The 19,590-nt window shown below is 39.9% G+C and overlaps 1 protein-coding gene across 14 annotated transcripts in view; it reads right to left on the reverse strand.

Annotated features, from left to right (window-relative positions):
- GADL1 (glutamate decarboxylase like 1) overlaps positions 1–19,590 on the reverse strand; it is a 687,722-nt gene that overhangs the window by 52,192 nt on the left and 615,940 nt on the right. The window lies entirely within an intron of this gene.

Below are 19,590 nucleotides of genomic sequence, written 5' to 3' on the forward strand. Positions count from 1 at the left end.
CATTCACGGAGTACTTTACAATGTACTAAGCACCATGGTGTTCATACATTACCTCAAATTTATCTCTCAACAATTCCATGAGTCAGGTATTGTTAAGCCCATTTACAGATGAGAATTGGCAAGATGCAGTGGCTTGTCCCAAAAGTCTCATAGCTACTTACTGGCAGAGCTGAGAGCAAAACTAAGTCTGGATGAGACCAAAGTACTTCTCTCCCAACAACCACTTGAATCTCAAGCTTTGACTCCAGCCAAAATTCTTTGCATTTGAAAATAATGCTTATTCAACATGTTACAAACTGCCAAGCATTTTGTCAGCTGCCTGAACCAAATGTTTCACCTTCCTGAGTGCATCCCCTTCCTTAGCAGAGCTTGGTCCAGCTCCCTGCAGAGCCCCTCCTGGCTGACAATTTTTCTTGGGGCCACTTTTTGCAGCCTCTCCCAGCTCTGCCTTTTGCCCGAGATCCATTCTCTACACTTTGCTTTTCATCCTTTTTGCTCCCTTCCCTTTACCAAGAGCCACGGTGCCTGGGTTTAAGAACTTTAGTGTTAGACTAGCTCTGTCATTAACTAACTAATTGATTAACATGAGATGTTTGACAAGTAACTTACCTTCTCTGAGGGTAATAACAGAACCTACTTCATAGAAAAGACTAAATGAGTAGAACAGAAAACTAGCCTCAACAAATTTAAGAGGTTATTTCAAGCATCTTTTCTGACCACAATGGCATGAAACTAGAAATTAGCCATGGAAATAAAAATGAGACAAAAATGATGACATGGAGACTAAAAAACATGCCACTAAAACACCAATGGGTCACTGATGAAATTAAAGAGGAAATTTAACGATAATTTGAGACAAATGACAATGAAAACACAACCATACAAAATCTAGGGGATGCAGCAAAAGCAGTCCGAAGAGGGAAATTCACAGCAATACAGGTCTTCCTCAAAAAACAAGAAAAATCTCAAATAAACAACCTAACCTACCACCTAAAAGAATTGGAAAAAGAGGAACAAACAAAACCTAAAGTCAGCAGAAGGAAGGATATAAAGATCAGAGAGAAAATAAATAAGATAGAGATTTTAAAAAATTAGAAAAAATAAGTAAAACCAAGAGCTGGTTTTTTGAAAGGATAAACAAAATTGACAAACCTCTGCTCAGGCTCACCATGAAGAAAAGAGAGAGGACCCAAATGAACAAAATAAGAAAAGGCTAAATGAAATTATATATGTACTGGGCTTAGCACAGTGTAAGGTAATATAGTAAAAGCTCAAAAATTGTTATGGAAAAATAAATATACGCCTTCCAGGAACATATAGATTTGGTGGAAGGAGAAAGCCAAAACTATTCCTAGATTCTTGTTACTGAGAAAAAGGTCTCCATGGTGACCCCATTCAAGAGGAATCATTGGAAGTGCATAAAGCAAGTCTTCTTTATATTTGTTTGCTGCTTTACAATTTATAAAGTACTTCCATAAACAGAATCTCATGTCACCCTTGACATGAGGCAGCACTTTCCAAGACGTGGTACCAATGCCACACTCTCGATGACATCTTCCCTGAACTTCCTGTAGAAAACATTAGGGATTGATTCAGCATCATCCAACCTCCTTCTAAAAAAGTCTCTTTTGCAGCTAGGGTGTCTGATGTGATTGAAGGTTAGCCAACTATTGGAACGTGTATAAGCCATCATTTCAGAATCGACTGGGAGAAGGGGCATAATGGCAGGGATCCGTTTTTGCCAGGAAGGTCATGGTGGGGTAGCTGGTTCTGGTGCTGGCATCTCTTATGGCAGATTCACAATTCAACAGGCCACTTCAGACTCGGGAAGGAGCAGCAGTCCCCTGCATGGCCCAGTTCTGGGGTAGGACTTTGAAACATGTCTTTTCAGCCCTTCAGTGATTATGTAAGACTTTAATTTTCTATAAATCCCTTTCTTCTTAAATTAACCAGAGTATGTTTTATTTTCTGAACTTGATCTCTAAGCAGTCACTTAGAAGAGGAATTCTTCTTGACCTCCTTTCTGTACCCACAGTCCTTTGTTCCTGCCCATAATTCTTGTGACATTTGACTTTTCATTATAGTAACTTTTATACATGACTGTCTCTTTTTCCAATTGAAGGCAGCTTGATAGAAGACATCATTTTCATCTTTGATTTTCCCCACAGCACTCAGCACAATGCATGTGCTGAATGGAACTGGGACTTCCCCACAGCAGCACCGTGGCTGGCAAAAGACTGATTTTGAAATATCACTAGGTTTTATTATTCCATGTTTGATCTCTTGTTAAATTACGCCTAAATGTAAGTTTTCACAGTGGCCATCTTTATTTGTGGTAGACTAGGTAGCTCTTCAGAAATATTTCTTCCCACTGACTCACTTCCAAGGGAGTACTATATTGATTTTGATCACATGGCTTGATTTGGCCTCACACTGGGGTAGAGCATATCTCCACCATCTTTTCATGTTGGGTTCAGTTACATGATTTGCTTTGGTCAATCATCTGTTAGCAGACATGCTATGACAGAGACTCTTGAAATGCTCTTACGCAGTAGGTTTGTGCTCTTGGGTCTCTTGTCATTGTCATAACAACATGCCCCAGAGGGTCCACTGGCTCAAGGAGGAGGATAAGGGATCCATGGATCACAGCGCCCCCTCCAAGAGTCCAGCCTAAATTAGCACCCCCACCTCTCCTTCCCCTCTCATCTGCAGATGCATGAGTAATACATGCTTACTGTTTTCTATCACTGAGGTTTATGACACAGTGTTGTTGTAGCAATAAGTCATGTTTCTGGAGAGGCAAAGAGGGAAATTCCCCTTTTCAAAGAAGACTGGATGTATTAGAAAGAGAAGGTGCCTCTTGTATGAAGTTTAATACTTTCCTCCACAACCCCCTTCCTCCTGGAGACTAATCTCCTTCATTTCCACCCAACACACATTGTGGGGTTGGAGTTACTTTCTGCCCTTCCCACCCCACCCTCCTTGTGTTTTTCAGTAGATGTTGGCTTCTCTTCATTGAGTCCTCTTCTCTCCTCTCAGTATCATTTTTGAGGACTTGTATCACTCTCTGTGGAAAATTCCCAAACTCTAGCCCCAGTCCCTAAGTTGTTCTCAAGTCATAGCCATTGAGTTCCAGCTGCCAAGAGCCTGTCTCCAGCTGGCACTCCTCACGGGATCTCTGACACGGAACTCCCAGACCACAGCCAGCAACTTCTTCTAATTCACTCTTCTGTCTCCTCTTCCTTTGACCATCTCCCAGGTCATCCATACACAAAAATTGCAGGAATAAATAGTTCTCTTCCTGTCACCAAATACCTGCCAGATACCTTGTAGGTGAACTGATGTGGCTTTCAAAAGCACTCAGAGGGAGTTATTTAGGTTCATGGAGCTTTTAAGTTAAAGGAGCACTCTCTGGAATAATTCTGTAAAGCAGAGAGACTTTGGCAATGAGGCTTTGCCCTGAATGTGTTCTCTAATTTCAGGATTTTTACTGTATACATTATCCTTGAATTAGGGGCAGGGTGGTGAGGGACAGAAGATGGAGCCTCACGTATAAAAAGACTGTGGGAACCAGTAAGGGTTTTGGTGGGACACAAAGGGCATAGGGAAACTGTGGCCACGCGCACTTCAATTATCAAAATTAAAGGCTGATATCCTGTACTGTCCTATTCAAAAATCAATGGCTAATAAAAATGTAAGCAATATTAATTCAGGCTGGCAAAACAGGGATTAAAATTTACCATGCAGAACACAGACCATAAAAATTTTGCAACTAGATTTTTTTTGCCATTCAAAAAGGATATCACACTCACAGCTTATAGACAGGCATTTAACGAAAGACTTCTGAAGAGACCCTTGGCGTAAATCTCATGTTGGATGCTTTTTTTTAAAACTCATTTTGTATAATTCCAGCTTTTCTTCCAGTCTGGCTGGCTTTCTACCACACTGTCTGTTACTGAGATCTGTCGGGCAGGGACAGTAATGAGAATTCTGGGCACAGCCTCTAGGGAGGAGACAACGAGAGCCTGTCAGAGCCCCTTACCACGTTGCTGAGTTAAAACCGATTCAGAGAATATTTGTTTGGTGGATTCCAGGAACGAATGACAACTGTTTACTAAGTGTGTGTGTGTGGGCTTATTGACAAAACAAGTGGCTACGTCTTCTTCCAGGCACCCAGTGTCTGTAGCAAACACATTTTCACATCCCATTAACTGCAGGACTTGAAGTTTTATATGTTTATTTTTATTGCATGGTATATTTTAGCTCCTGTGCTGGCCAAGTGTTTTAGTGCAGATGGAAATTGGGCAAGCTTCCTTCCCTGACTCTGTAGTTGATCCTTGTTCTTTACCCCCCAAAAAGTCTTTGAGTCTAGATTAAACTTTGTCCCATTGAAAATATCAATATTTAGCAGACTGCAGTGATCAAAAAGGGGACTGGGATGAGATTTTCAGAGGTGTGTAGGGGGAGAGAGGAACAGACAGAGAGAAAATGACTTTACTGTACCAGCATTAAGTCAAAAAATCATACTGGAACTCTTATTCTACACCATACCCACAATCGAGCATGCAGACATGCACCAACTGGGGCCAGACGTAAGGTTAATATTTTTAACACAGTGTTGAAATAGTACAGCACATCAGTATGCTGTCTTTGGCCTTATATATAATAAGAAATGTTTACACGTGTGTACACATACACATACGTATATACGTATGTGATATTTCAGGAAGATGGGATGATGAGTGCAGTGAGATTCTAAGAAAAGGGGGCAACTGGGACTAAGGTACAGAATGGAGAGATGAGACTTTGAGCTTGGAGCTCTGGGATCTGAAAGAAACTCGTGCAGCCAGGACAGGTGGGAGGTGTAGCTGCAGGAGGAGGCAAAGCCACACCCCCAAATGCCTCGACGGCCCTGCTCAGGAACCCACATTTTCTAGAGAAGGTGGCGGGAAGGTCTTTAAGCAGTGGAGCACAGTGATTCATGGCCATTTATGCATGGCCCTTTGACAGTGTGAGGACAGGGGCTTGGAGCAGAGGCAGTGCCGGAAGCAGGTGAGTCAGGTGGAGACATCTGTGGCAATATTCTACGTAGGAAAAGTGAGAACATAGGTTTAAAATAGCTTCCAGTTCACCCAGTACCTCAATATAATGTCCCTTTGGAAGGCTATAGTCAAAGTTTCCATGTGATTTTTCAGAACTGCCATTACTTGAAAAAATACACAAAACATATCTGAGTTCTCCAGTACAACAAACTGACCTCCAAAATCAGAGATTAGAAATTTAACAAAAATATTTTTATTAGCTTGTAAACTGTTTTTTATTCAACATACTTTCCACCCTTTGACTTCCATTAAAAATATGTGTGTGGCCGGTCAGGATGGCTGTTATCAAAAAATCTAGAAACAATAAATGCTGGAGAGGGTGTGGTGAAAAGGGAACCCTCCTGCACTATTGGTGGGAATGTAAATTGATACAACCACTATGGAAAACAGTAAGGAGGTTCCTTAAAAAACTAAAAATAGAACTACCATATGACCCAGCAATCCCACTACTGGGCATATACCCTGAGAAAACCATAATTCAAAAAGAGTCATGTACCAAAATTCATTGCAGCTCTATTTAAAATAGCCAGGGCATGGAAGTAACCTAAGTGTCCATCAACAGATGAATGGATAAAGAAGATATGGCACATATATACAATGGAATATTACTCAGCCATAAAAAGAAATGAAATTGAGTTATTTGTAGTGAGGTGGATGGACCTAGAGTCTGTCATACAGAGTGAAGTAAGTCAGAAAGAGAAAAACAAATACCATATGCTAACACATATATATGGAATCTAAGAAAAAAAAAAGTCATGAAGAACCTAGGTGTAAGATGGGAATAAAGACACAGACCTACTAGAGAATGGACTTGAAGATATGGGAGGGGGAAGGGTAAGCTGTGACAAAGCGTGAGAGTGGCATGGACATATATACACTACCAAACGTAAAATAGATAGCTAGTGGGAAGCAGCCACATAGCATAGGGAGATCAGCTCGGTGCTTTGTGACCACCTAGAGGGGTGGGATAGGGAGGGTGGGAGGGAGGGAGACACAAGAGGGAAGAGATGTGGGAACATATGTATATGTACAACTGATTCACTTTGTTATGAAGCAGAAACTAACACACCATTGTAAAGCAATTATACTCCAATAAAGATGTTAAAAAAAAATTGCAAGAGGACTACAGAGCTTCCATATGCCCTTCTCCCAGTTTGCCTAATACTAACATTTTACACTACTGTAGTATAATGATCAAAACCAGGACATTAACATTGGGAACAATATTATCAATCAAATGACAGGTTTGATTGAATTTCATCAAGTTTTCTCTGCTAATGTTGCAAAAATTGAATCCACCACCCGGTATTGTATTTAGTTCCCTTGCCTTTTATGACCTAGAAAAGTTATGAACTTTGGAGTATTGGGCAAGTTATTTTACAAAAGGGTATTCATTTTGGGTCTGCCTGCAGTTCCTTCATTATTAGAACATAGTTACACATGTTTTGGTGAGAATACTACCCAAGTGTTTGCCCTTCTTAGTGCATCACTTTGATGCCAATGTCTCACTGTTGGTGATTATTTGGTTAAAGGGGTGTGTGCAATGTTTTATCTTTGTAATTAAATACTTGAGAGAGATACTTTGAGACAATTCTAATATCCCATTTTTTCCTTATACTTTCACCTTCAACTCTTACCATCCATCAATGGATTTTGTATATAATTACCACTATTATGGTGATTTCCTATTTCCCTCATTCCCTTTACATTTATTAATTAGAATTCTTCACCATTAAATTGAACCAGAATCCAAAAAAAAAATTAATTTTATGATAATAGCATAGAAAAATTTAATACAAGTATTTTACAAAGATGTAAATTGATATTTCATATATATATTTATATATTTATATTTGACATATTCACATTTATCTTTAATAATGTAATTACTGAAGCTATTTTATACTTAAACTTCATACCAAAAAATAAAATAAATTGCTTTAAGAAATTTCAAAATTTAGTTCTCTTAAATAATAACTGAGGATATGAAAGGGGAAAAAATCTCAGTGGAATTAAGAGTGTAAGATTTTAGATCCAAGACATTTTCTCTGTTCAGACTATAAGAAGTAGAAAAGAAGTACACAGTAGAAACTAGTTTCTAAGACATGATCTGATAGATTCTGGTGTTCAGAGTATAAAAGAAATCATAACTCAGTTTTGCAACATTTATGTTAGATTACACTTACAATGTAATGTATGCCTATAAGAACAACAGAGCTGCAGGACCATTGCATTATAAACTAAAAACCAAGCTGAACCTTCATTTGTAAAAACTGAGGAGTAATTCAGTTTTAATTTTTTAAACCTTTCCTGTCATCCTTCATAAAACCTCAGTCTCTGTAAGTTTTCTAAGCTTTGATCACATTTTATTAGAGAAACTACTCAACAAAAGAGATGTACCCCAAGCACCTAGAAAAGAGTCTGGTGCATGGTAGGTGCTAGATACGTATTTTTTGAATGAATAGGCAGATTCAAATGAGAATTCTGAGTCCCTGATTGTCTTTTTACCCTGAAGCATTATTAACCCATATGAAAGACATGATTAAGACCCAATTCATTACCAACAAGATTCTAACCCAGGCGTCCCCAAACCCTGGGCCACAGACTGGTAATGGTCTGCAGCCTGTTAGGAACCAGGCCACACAGCAGGAGGTGAGCAGCCTGCAAGCAAGTGAAGCTTCATCTGCCACTCCCCATCGCTCCCCATTGCTCGCATTACCTCCTGAACCATACTCCACACCCCCGCCCTCCGGTCCATGGAAAAATTGTCTTCCACAAAACCGGCTCCTGGTGCCAAAAAGGTTGGGGACCGCTGTTCTAGCCCATTGTAGTACCACCTGGAAAAGCAGCTCCCCCCGGGTTGTAGACTGAAAGACAGTCTCAATTCTGAGTCAGACAGGTGGCATTACAATCAACTAAAGCAAGCTCTGCGGCTGTATTTCTAACATTTGAATTATCCCTGCCCCCTAAAACAGTGGAGTGCTATTCTTTCTAGGACCTCCTAGATAGGGGGATATTTTCATAAGAAGCGGAGCATGATTCAAAGATAGGTAGTATGAAAAGTCTGAACTAAAATCGAGAGAGCTATCTGAAGTCAGACTTTAAAAATTTTGACCTTCAAAAATTTTTTTTTGCATTCTGAACTAATGATGATTTGGTGAACAAAACACAACTAACTAGACAGCAAACTACACCACCAACCCTGCTAGATTCACATAGAGACAGAGGAGGTGGCCTCCTCCAATTTATCTCCTCACGATATCTTCATTATTAAGCTGCCCTCATCCTGAGAATCCCTTACACAGATCATTCATAAGATGTGATGGTTCCCAGTCCTTCCTGCATATCAGAAACCGGATAAAAAAGATGATCCCAGCGCTTCACTCCAGACCAACTCAATCACACTCTGAGAATGAGCACTCTTAGTTTTTAAAACTTCTATGGGTGAGTTGATGGGCAAGAACGGTAAGAACAACTAATGTCTCTAGGAAACCACTATAAGCACGAGAGTCAGTCACCCAAAGGGTAATCCATCAGGCCATGTCTTTACTCACTGATTCGTTCATTTAGCAAACATTTATTGTGCATCTACCGTGTGAGACCAGCGTGAGAAAATGCAAAGAAATAGTAACACTAGCAACTTTCCCCTTATTAAACACTCACACCACATGAGTATACAACCAGGCTGACCTCGTAAGTGGGCAACCAGTGTAGCTGCATAGGGCCCTGGGTGTGGAAGAGCCCCGTGCTGTCACCATCTTGAAATTCTTGATAATTTTGGAACAAAGGGCTCTGCATTTTCATTTTGCTCCAGTATAGAGCTTCAAGGGCTCTATGCTAGCCTGGCTTGGGATACTGAAGCTCAAATATGGCCAACCCCAGTGGGACATGCTGCCCACTTTCTTCATCTCCCCTCCATCAACAGTGTCATCAGTACAAATAAGTGAATCTTTGTTGATAACAGGGGTTATCAATGCATCTTCCTTGGCTAAAATCCATCAGCTATTTCCTGCAATGGGTGACTTCTCACCGCCTACTCCCCTCCTCCCTGGCTTGCCACCATCTTTTCCATTCCCCACCCCAAATGCTGCTATCTTACAATAACAGCCAAGACAGGGTAGCGAAGATGTCACAGGAGTATATGGAAAGGGTACTCATATTCAAGTGTCAGGAAATGCCTTCTGGGCAAGTTGAGGTGTTGCCAGCCTAATTGAAGGTCGACTCAGACCCCCAGATTCCCTATACTATATTAGGTTGAAAGCTATAAGAGGTTTCGAGAAGGCTAGGTCATAATCATAATACTTCAGAGGAGGAAACAAGTACGTATCTCTGGGGCCTCCAGGAGAAAACTGTACATGAAGAGGGTTAGCAGGAGACAGGACGTGGAGGCTGAGTTAAATCATATCTCCGCAGTCCCTGAATGTTTGCGGACTCTTTCCTTTGGGACAAAGGGAAACATAAGGAGTGACATGATCAGGATTGTATTTTAGAAAGTTTACTGTTGTAATAGTATTTAAGGTAATTTGAAGGGGGATAAGCAAAAAGGCATGAAGAAGACATTTAAGGCTCATACAGTCCTTCAAAAATGAGGAAACAGGATTAATAATAATGCAAGATAATATTTAATGAACTTACTCTGTGCCAGACACTGTACCTGGATTATGCCATTCAACCCTATCAAAACCCTTTAAGATAGGTGCTTTTTATTATCCCCACGCTATTGAGGAAAAAGAGGAGGTAAAGGGACTTTAAGTAACTTGTCCATGGTTACACAGCCAGTGGCAGCAAAGGTATTATTTATTTAACTCCAGATTCAATGATTTTAAACTCTGATAAAAATCCTAACAAGATGTCTTTAGCTAAAAAAAAGTTCTACAATCCGTACAAAAAATTTTAAATGTAATGTTAAAGAATGCTCTTTTAAAAAAGAACCAGAAGGGTGATATTTTAGCAGCCTTGAGAACTCATTATAAAGCAACACCATTTAAAACCTTTTGTTCCTGACACAAAAACAGAAACACAGATCAATAGAACAGATTGGAAAATCCAGAAATAGACTAAAGTGTTTTAAAAAGTGTAACACGTGATAACACAAGCTTCCCATAATAAAAAGAGTTAGGAAGAATTATTAAATAAATCAAATTGGAATAACTGGATAATAATTTGGGTGAACTGAGCAGGTTAGATACATATTTTACACTGTACACAAAAATAGCCTCCACATGAATTGAGTTAAATACAAAAAAAAAAAAAAAATGGAATGACAGAAAAACCAGCAGGAGATGGAACAGAATATTTACCAGATTTGTGAAAGAACAATAACTTCAGCTTTGAAGCAGTGGAATAAATCATGAAGGAAAGGACTGACAGATCTGAATACATAAAAAATTTAAAACTTCTGTACAATGAAAAAACAGCAAGACTAAAATAAAAAGCACATTATACTAAGGGCATTATTTGCATTCCATCTGACAAAAAGGGCTTTAAAACTCAAACTATATATATCCTCATTCAAATTTATAAGGAAACCATCAGATCTCAAAATACAAACATGTAAGATAAGAAAAAACAATGGGTACACAGAGAAGCACCATCAGTAAAGAAAAAAATAGAAAATGGTTCAAACCACCAACAACTAATACAATAAAAGCAAAACAAACTTAAGATAGTATTTTTTCCCCTTTCTAAATAAATTTCCCCCCAAGCAGGCAACACCCAGTGTTGCCGCAGTTAGATGGAAGGCTGTGTACTGGTTGCTTACTGGTGGAATGCAACCTTCTTAAAAATCAGTATCCCAATACACAGCCAGAGTCAGGCTCCAAACCACAATGATTTCTATAATCAGCAATTACATACCGAGCACTTTATCTTCTGGAAATAATAAAAGCAAAAGTGGATTGGGGATGGAGATGGTCATTTGTTACTGCTCACAAAGGGGAAATGTTGGAAACAACCCGAACACCCCAAATTATGGGAATGGTTTTATAAACTATGACACAGACTATTATTCAGGGTGAGACACTTTAAGCTATTATTTTCATAAGTTTAGTCCAAAGGGATGGAGAAAGAGACAGGGATGTATCTTGAGGGGACAACAGTATTAAGAGAAAAATCATAAAATTATTTCCTTTAAGGTTGTCAGAGCCTGGATGTGTTTATCATTGGAGGGGAGCAATATATTAGAGAAAAAAGAAGAAGGAAAATGTGAGAAGGAGTGAGAGAGAGAAGTAAGGAGAAGAGAGGGTGGGAGGGCAGAGAAGGAGAGGGAAGTGAGTGGTAAGATTGCAGGTGGGATGAAGTCCAGACAGCAGACGCAAAGGTAAACACAGAGGAGTTTGCCGTGGAAACGAGGAGTGAAGACGAAGGAAGAGCAACAAGAAACACGTTTGAAGTGAAGACACACAGGTCAATTTTATCCTTTGAGAATTCCTCACTCAGGTGAGCTGCTCTTGGTTTGGCAGAATCCAGAAGCCCTGAACCCAGTGATGCTGTAATTCTGTAACATTTTATAACCGCATTTATTCAGTCAGCATTTAGTGTCACTTCCCAGCAAGGAAAGGAAAAATGAGCAAAAGTGCCACCAGGGGGCAGGTTTGGTACTGGCAAAGGGACTTCAAAGACAGCATGCAAAAAAATATATATATATTTTTTCTTTCAGCACAGGATCCATTCTTTGTTTTGCAACAATAAATATTGCATCAAGTCCAGAGAAATTCCTTAATGGATATGAATTTCGCTCAGGTGTGTAAGAAATGTCACAGTACTTTATATCCTTTAAATAAAATTAAACCAACCTCAAGCCGCTATCCTACTAGGTCAGGTTAAAAGTCAATTTCAGTCATTATTATGGCTCCCACAGCCTCATTGGGTCCTGCAGAGGTTCTTGGGGGTCTCATCCAGGGCTAACATTTAGGTCATTGGTTCAATATGTGAAATGCTTATGGTCTGAACCAACATGATCCCTTGATAGTCTGTAACTTGTTAGGAATGGGCAGACATTCCATCACCTGGAACACACACACACAAACACACACGCACGCGCGCACACACACACACACCTCCTTAGGGCACTCAGAGAAGAGAAGCTGGGATTCATCCTTATCTTTAGAGCTCTTGTCTCCAGCACGCCCCTTTCTGCTCCTCTCTCCTGTGCCTGCCTCTCCGCCTCCATACTCCTCGCCTTCCTCTATGGGTTTCATCTCTGGCCAGCTGAGGCTTTCAGAAAATCTAGGAAGACAGATGTCTTCAAGGCTACAGAAGCCTCAAGAGAAGCATGGAGCCCAGAGGCCAGGTCCAGTGCTCAGTACAGGGAAAGGAGAAAACACAAGAACAGCAAACACCCGTATATCCTAATTGTATTGCCGCACTGACCACAAGACCACAGTTCTTAAAACCCCATTTACAAGTCTGACAGCATGCAACAGCGAGTTTTCTTTTTCTGGTAGATGACACAGAACTTGGACATCTCTCAAAGTTGATGGCGGGCCGGGACTGGCCATCAGATTAGCTGCCCTGGGGGAACAAAGACAAAGACGGGGCACACCCTCATCTCAAGGAGCTTCTGGTGACACATAAAGAGAAACAGGTGATAGGGCATTAATGGATTTAGGTAAGAGTTGCAAACTAAAAGCCTGAAGGCCAGAACCCGTCAACCTTAGTAATTTTTCACTTGCCAACATTTAAAACATTAAAAGCAAAGGACGGTTTACATAAATTTCTATAAATCTAGCATCTCTTTAAAAATAAGAAGACCTGGCAACCCAGACCTGCATTTCCACATGGCAGCCATCATTAGGAGCTGAGTAGAGGCTGCCCCCTTTAGCTGGGGCCACTGCTTTCCAGTTGTCCACAGTCCCCACCACTCCCTATTGTGTTATGCCCCGTCTACTTCCCTCATGTATGCTACTGGCCTAGCTTCTATAGGTTTTGAGTCTGTAACTCCTGACTGAGTGAACTAAATAAAATTATACTCAGGGTACAGTGGTAAGTGTTCCATGAAACTGATTAAGCTTCTGCATTTCTTCAATTCGCACTCTGATAGATCTGGAAATTCAGAATTATTTCAGATGGGCCTGAAGATTTGAGCAGAGACTGAAGAAACTGTTGTACTTAAGTGATTAACTTGGTTCTTATGCAAATGTTACAGACAAGGCCAGCCATACTCCTGGCATCAAGCAGACTTGTTGCTTGTGTGCTAAAGAGTAAACCCAAGGCACAAAGAGATACTTGTGAAATGCAGCTTTAGCTATGTTCTTTGGCCTCATTTCCCATTACTGCTATCTTGAGTGCCCCATGGAGTGTGCGCTGGTGTGAGTGAGCTACAGGAAGCCACACCCATGGACATTCCTCTCAGACCCAGTCCTGTCCTGACCTCAGGTCCAGGACAGTTCAGCCCCAGCCTGCAGAGACACCCAGCTTCATTTTGCTCAATTTTAACTTTCAAGAGATCATTCCAAGTTTAGAACTTCTTGCACAGTCAATAAACTTAGGGGAGAAAAATAAAGGAAAGAAAAAATAACTCTTTGTTGAGGACATCTGGACTTGTCTGGCTTCCCTGGGGATTCAAGTAACTATCCATGGAAATTCCTCTCTATGTGTCTGAAAATAATGTTTAAAAGACTAAAAGGCAACATATGAAATAAATTAACAACACCAATTTGGCAAATGTATTCTACATGTTGAAAGGTGTTGTTGAATACAAAGGTCAACTCATGTGAACTTCCCCATAGTACACGCATATGCAACAAGGATGCTGTTGGAATCTTAATGCTTGAAATTTTATTGATCCAATGGAGTAGAGCTATTTAGAAAGCTCTACTTTCTAAAGTAGTAAACAACTGGGGAAGAGAGATGGGCATAAAAGCTATAAGACAGAGTATCCCATGTCCTTCAACAGAAGGGACACCCAGCTTCCCCAGCTGATTTCTGAAGAAGGCCAGACACACAGGACTTACTTAAGTAGCTCCTTGACCCTTAATGACACAGAAGAAACTGATTACAGCTAGTAGAATATCTGACAGATTGTAGAAAATAACACCTCTCCCTGAGAGAATAGTTAAAAGAACAGCATTTTATCTCAGGTCTTAATAATCTGGGGAAAGAGAATATAGTATCTGCAAGAAATAGTACCTTAAGTATTTAGTACATTAAGCATTTTCAAAATCGACATCCCAGCCATCATCAGAAGGAGAGAGTCTCAAGTCACACTCAGAAATATTTTAAGATACTTCTATATTACATTCTCCTTAAATATAATTTTTTTAAAGTAGAGCTTTAAAATGAGGGATATCCACTAGCAAACAGGATTTTTGAAGATGTTATCATTTCTATATTACAGGGTTAAAAAAGAAACTCATCTTTGAAAATTAAAAAAACAAAACAAAACACTGTCACACCTTTAAAGAAACGGGGTTTTTTTCCACAATCCAAAAACGAGTGCTTGCTAAGCAAATGTTACAGATGATGAGGGAAAGAAAATCAGAATCAAAGTCCTCAAAATACATAGAAGACCTCAAAATGTGTATGGACTCATATGCACTCATGTGAACACACATGCACATACACACACACAGCGGAAACAAGTGAAGCACAGCCAGGGGCACTGAGGCCCTCCCTGATCCAAAGCCAGAAAGTGGGCATCCTTGAAAGCACACAACCCTACCCAGTCTACGCTGTCTCATCTTCAAGTGCTGTTCATCAGAAACCCGCCAGGGAGAACACTAGATTCTCTCCAAAGACATTTGGAATACCATATCAAGTTATATCACCAAATAAGCAAAACAACAAACCCATCTAGTAGTTTCTAAAAGATTTATTCTTTGCCTACTGTTGAGGAGAAATGAGCCTATTATAAATGTCTAACATTAGTCACAAATCTGCAGGCCAGTGAATGAAAAAAAAGTTGAAATGGCCATGCTTAAGTACAAAGAGACACCTTGGTAATTACTTTTAAGAATGTAAATTATGTTGGTGGAATGCAGGACTGTTTATGAAATGTCGACAAAAGAGGAAATCTTCTGCATCAGAACATTGAGTAATGATGAAATAAAACAAACTGATGAGATTTTCAATTACATTCTCTGGGTCTTATGCTTTCAGCTTTATCTTTGCCCTCTCTCCCCGACTCCCTCGCCCTTCATACCTGATCACCAAGGGAGAAGAAACAAATATACATAATCTTATTTGGGGCAGCCACCTTAGCGAGTGAAGTCTGCCTCGACCACAGAGCAGGCAGCTTTCAGGAAGCCCTGGGAAGCCTGCTGAAGTTCTCACTGTGGACCCCAGGGGCAACGTCTCTGAACTTGAAATCAGTGCAGATAGTGTAGGTGTTTCAGTAAGGAGATAAGGAAAGAGAAAAAGAGAAATAGGAAGGGAAGACAAATTATATACTATGTCTGGGAGCAAGTCATGAGAGAAATTAGTTTGCAAACTAATTGATTTGACTATGGTATAAACATGGTCTCCAAACAAGACAATCCCTTTGGTATAAGAAGAAAAGATTAGAGCATCTCTGAATAATTAAATATTTTAAATCCATCCTTAAAAAAACTTATTTTGTGCATTTTTAAAATGTACATACTATATTTAAAAATGAATACATGTAGATAATTTAAAACAATAAACATATTGGGGTAAATACTCAATTAAAAAAATTTTTTTTAACTATTAGGAGATTGTGGTCAAAACCTGGGTAACCTTTGCCTGGATAAACACTCAAGGAACTCTAAGGCTTCGTTGGGTCAATTATTCTATACTTTGTTTTATTATTATTATTATTGTTGCTGCTGTTATTATTATTTTCACAAAAGCAATATATATTAATTGTAGAAAATTAAGAAATTGCAGAGGAATACAAAAGAAAGGAAAAATCATCTGTAACTCTATTTCTAAAATAGTTTGGTGCCCCTTATCTAACCACATATACAATATTGTATATGTATATAAATCTCTATGTATATACAATATAGTGACTGTTCTATAACTTATTTTTTCAATTAATAATAAATTATGACTACATTATTTTGGAAGAAAATTTTGATTGTCTATACACTACAAATTTGCATATAAATTATGTACCACATTTTAATCAACTCCGTATAGTTGAATATTTAAGTTTTTAAAATTTTCTTGCTCTTTTAATGCCTGAGGAACAGACATGGAGGCCTTTGGATGCCAAGCAGAATGAACTAGATTTTATACTGTGGACCAGTCATTCTCAAGGAAATGGTATTATACCTCCAGGCAATATCTTCAAAATTTGGGCAGATGTTTTTGGTTTTCATGATGTTTGGGGGTTGCTCCTTGTGTTGAGAAGGTGGGGAACAGGGATGCCAGCTGCCTTGCACTGTGGAGAGCAGTCCTGAGCCAGGAAGAGCTGCCCCATGTCCTGTACAACTTTGAAATGTCCTGCTGGAAATGCAGGAGGCCAGGAGCCTGATTACAATTATCCAAGCCCAGAATTTAACTCTGGTTTACAGGCAAATGCAAACTATTCTGTGCCCATTTTAAATAAACATTAAGTTTTCTACTACCATGTAAATCAAGGGGAAAATGTTTTCTTCAATGCTTTACCAAGAATTGTGCACCTTTTTTGAAAATTATGTCACTAACATCACCCCATTCCTATTATTGGCATCAGCAACATCACCTACTTCTAAGAGTCTGCGTTTGAAGATGGCTCACATTCACAGTGATTCTAAGAGGATGTGTGAGCATCTTATCACTTCCTTGTGTCTTCTAATATTGTCATGCCAAACGTTTATGTAATGAAATACATATCTTTATTATAAAGATTATTTTTCCTTCATATGACATGTAAGGCCTTCTATTGCCTTTTACAAAATTCCGTGTAGGTAGGTCCTATTTTCTATTGGTTTCATCTTAGGAGAATAAAGAGAACATTTAACAGCATTTATTATAAACAGTGGTCATTTGTCGACTGGGTTGAAAGCTGTGAGTGTAAAGCATTTGGAAGCTTCCAGCAGGAAAATGACAAGATAAAACAGGGCTGCAGGTACGACTGTGCGGAGAGGAAGGAAAATAAACAGGAGGCAGAGACCAGAAAAGAAGCGAGTACAACCTGGGCAGGGAACTAATGAAGACCCAGAATGCTGCAATGCCTGAAAAAACCAAAAAGAAGAACTTTCATGGAGGACATTTTAAAAAGAGGAGTTGCTGGAACTCGGTGGTTGAACACTGTGTCAGAGAGGGGCTGTCACAGCATCAGTAGACAGCAGAGTGACTGTGTTCTCAAAAACAGTCTCACGTGTGTGGGCGCACGCATACACACACACACACACACACACACACACACAAACTCCAGGCTCTTTATGAAATAATCCTGCTCCCCTCCTGCTGCCAAAGGGAAGACTTATCACACCACTGATTCTGAAATCTGACAGCTCCGCCTGACATGAGTCTGAATTGGAGGGGCGAAGCCTTACTCGGTTTATTTATTTGTTTGTGATTCTCCATCCAAGATAAATCCTAAAACAAATTTCAAGTGTGCTTTAGATACACTCCAGGTTATAAATCATATACTTGCATTCTCATACTACAGTAAGCATGAAACCACATAGATCAACAACAGATATATATGCCTCCCTTCCTTGCCAAATTCATGCACACACACCCATGCCAAGAGAGAGGATAAAAGGAAACTAAGACAGAACCAATGATGATTCATCTGCAGCATACATGTTTAGGAATCAGAAGCAACCAGAACAATTAAAATAATATGATATTAGACTGGGCAAGGGCCCCATGGTTCTAAATGGCAGAAAAGTGTTTCCAAAATGAAGGGATGGAGAATCATGTATGTCAATCATGAGAGAACCGATGCTGGAGAATACTGGGGAGAGAAGAGACTGTCCTGATTCATATTTGATCTCCAGTTAAGATTAAAAGTGTATTATATGCTGATTTATCTGATTTTAGCTTATATACCCATCCTCAATTTCAAATTTTCTGAGTGAGATCAAAGAATTCAGCTGGCATCAGCGATATTAGAACAGTTCTTTTCTCTTCTTCCACTCCACTATCTTGTTCTCTACCGGAGGACATCCTTCCTGCCTTGTGTCAGAAGTATCAGGAAATTCTTGATACTTTTAACCAACAGATTCTGAAATTCTGATCTCGGTTTCCTAGGCTCGTTCTGCTAGCCTCTTAAGCAATTCACTTTGTGTTACAAGAAAAATAAGTTCAAATCAGCAAGGGAAAGAACTTTCTGTGGATGCCCCGCTCCTCGTGAGGACAAGCAAATGGATGGTGTGTCGTCTATATGCCCAGCACCCAGCACAGGGAGTCAAAAAACTAGCAGTGAATGTGATACTGGGAAGTACAGAAAAGCTACCCTCCCCATGCCATGTTTCTTTCACTCCCAACAGCACTGCTTTTTTTCTCTAGTCTCTGGCCAAGTATTAGCCTTAAACAAATCCAAACTTAGACTAGATAATGTAAATGTTTCTTTAAACAATGGAAGAGTAAGTCCATAGTATCCCCAAACATAAAGAGACTATTTACTTATCCTGATCCGTGTCCATGCAACAGTATTGAGTCCATAAAACACAAATATCACCTTCTCGGTTGCTTTTCTTAACAATCAGAAAGTGAGAAGGATGGCAGCCATATCCTTCTCAACATCACCAAACAATGCCTGATGCATTGCATCAAAGTGCAAAATGTCCCTGGAAACATCACCATTAAATTCTCACATTGTTTCTTTTTGAGTCACTTACCCTCTGAAATGTATTCTTTAGCACTTTCTCATTTACATTGTGTGACAAAAAGACAAACCAGATCCAAGGACCATGCTAACTGCCTGATATGGCCAATGGAGGGTTTGTCTAGGCAAAGGCACAGGTAACTCTGTCCATCTCTGCTGCCTGACCTCAGGTTTAACAAGAGGTAAGACATTTATATATTGAGTATGTATTGTGCTACCTTGAAGGAGGCTAAATGAGCCATGAATAAACAGAAACTGGCCTAAGGCTAAAGAAGATGCTGCAGGTGAGGATCCAGGTGGCTATGACTTAAAGGCCATGGTCTTCCCACCTCTACCTAACTAGGCACAAATTCCAAGCACCTGTCATGGAAGATGAGGCCTCTGTGCGCTCCCGTGCCTGCTGCTCTTGTCCTACTCCTAGCACTGTCCCCTGCCCCACTGTGGTCTTCGATCACACCCTCCCCTCTTAGCCTCTGGGCCATGATGTTGTGATTCTTCCTGGAACCCACTTCTTCACAGTTGTCACCGACTCACACCTACTTATTGTCCAAGACTCCAATCTAGTGTCACACTTTGGGGTAGATATCCTTTCTCTCTGCCTTTACAGGGTTTCTCTTCATCTAGGCACCTACTAGTTACCTGGTGATGATCTCTTTACTCATTTGTCTCCTAGAATACGAGTTGCCCAGGGCAGGGACCAAGTCTCTTTGATGTTTATATCTCCAGTGCCCGGCACAGTGAGTGCTAAATGTCTGTCCCTTGCAT

This window comes from Stenella coeruleoalba, assembly GCF_951394435.1.
Source record: "Stenella coeruleoalba genome assembly, chromosome: 10".
Lineage (NCBI taxonomy): Eukaryota > Metazoa > Chordata > Mammalia > Artiodactyla > Delphinidae > Stenella > Stenella coeruleoalba.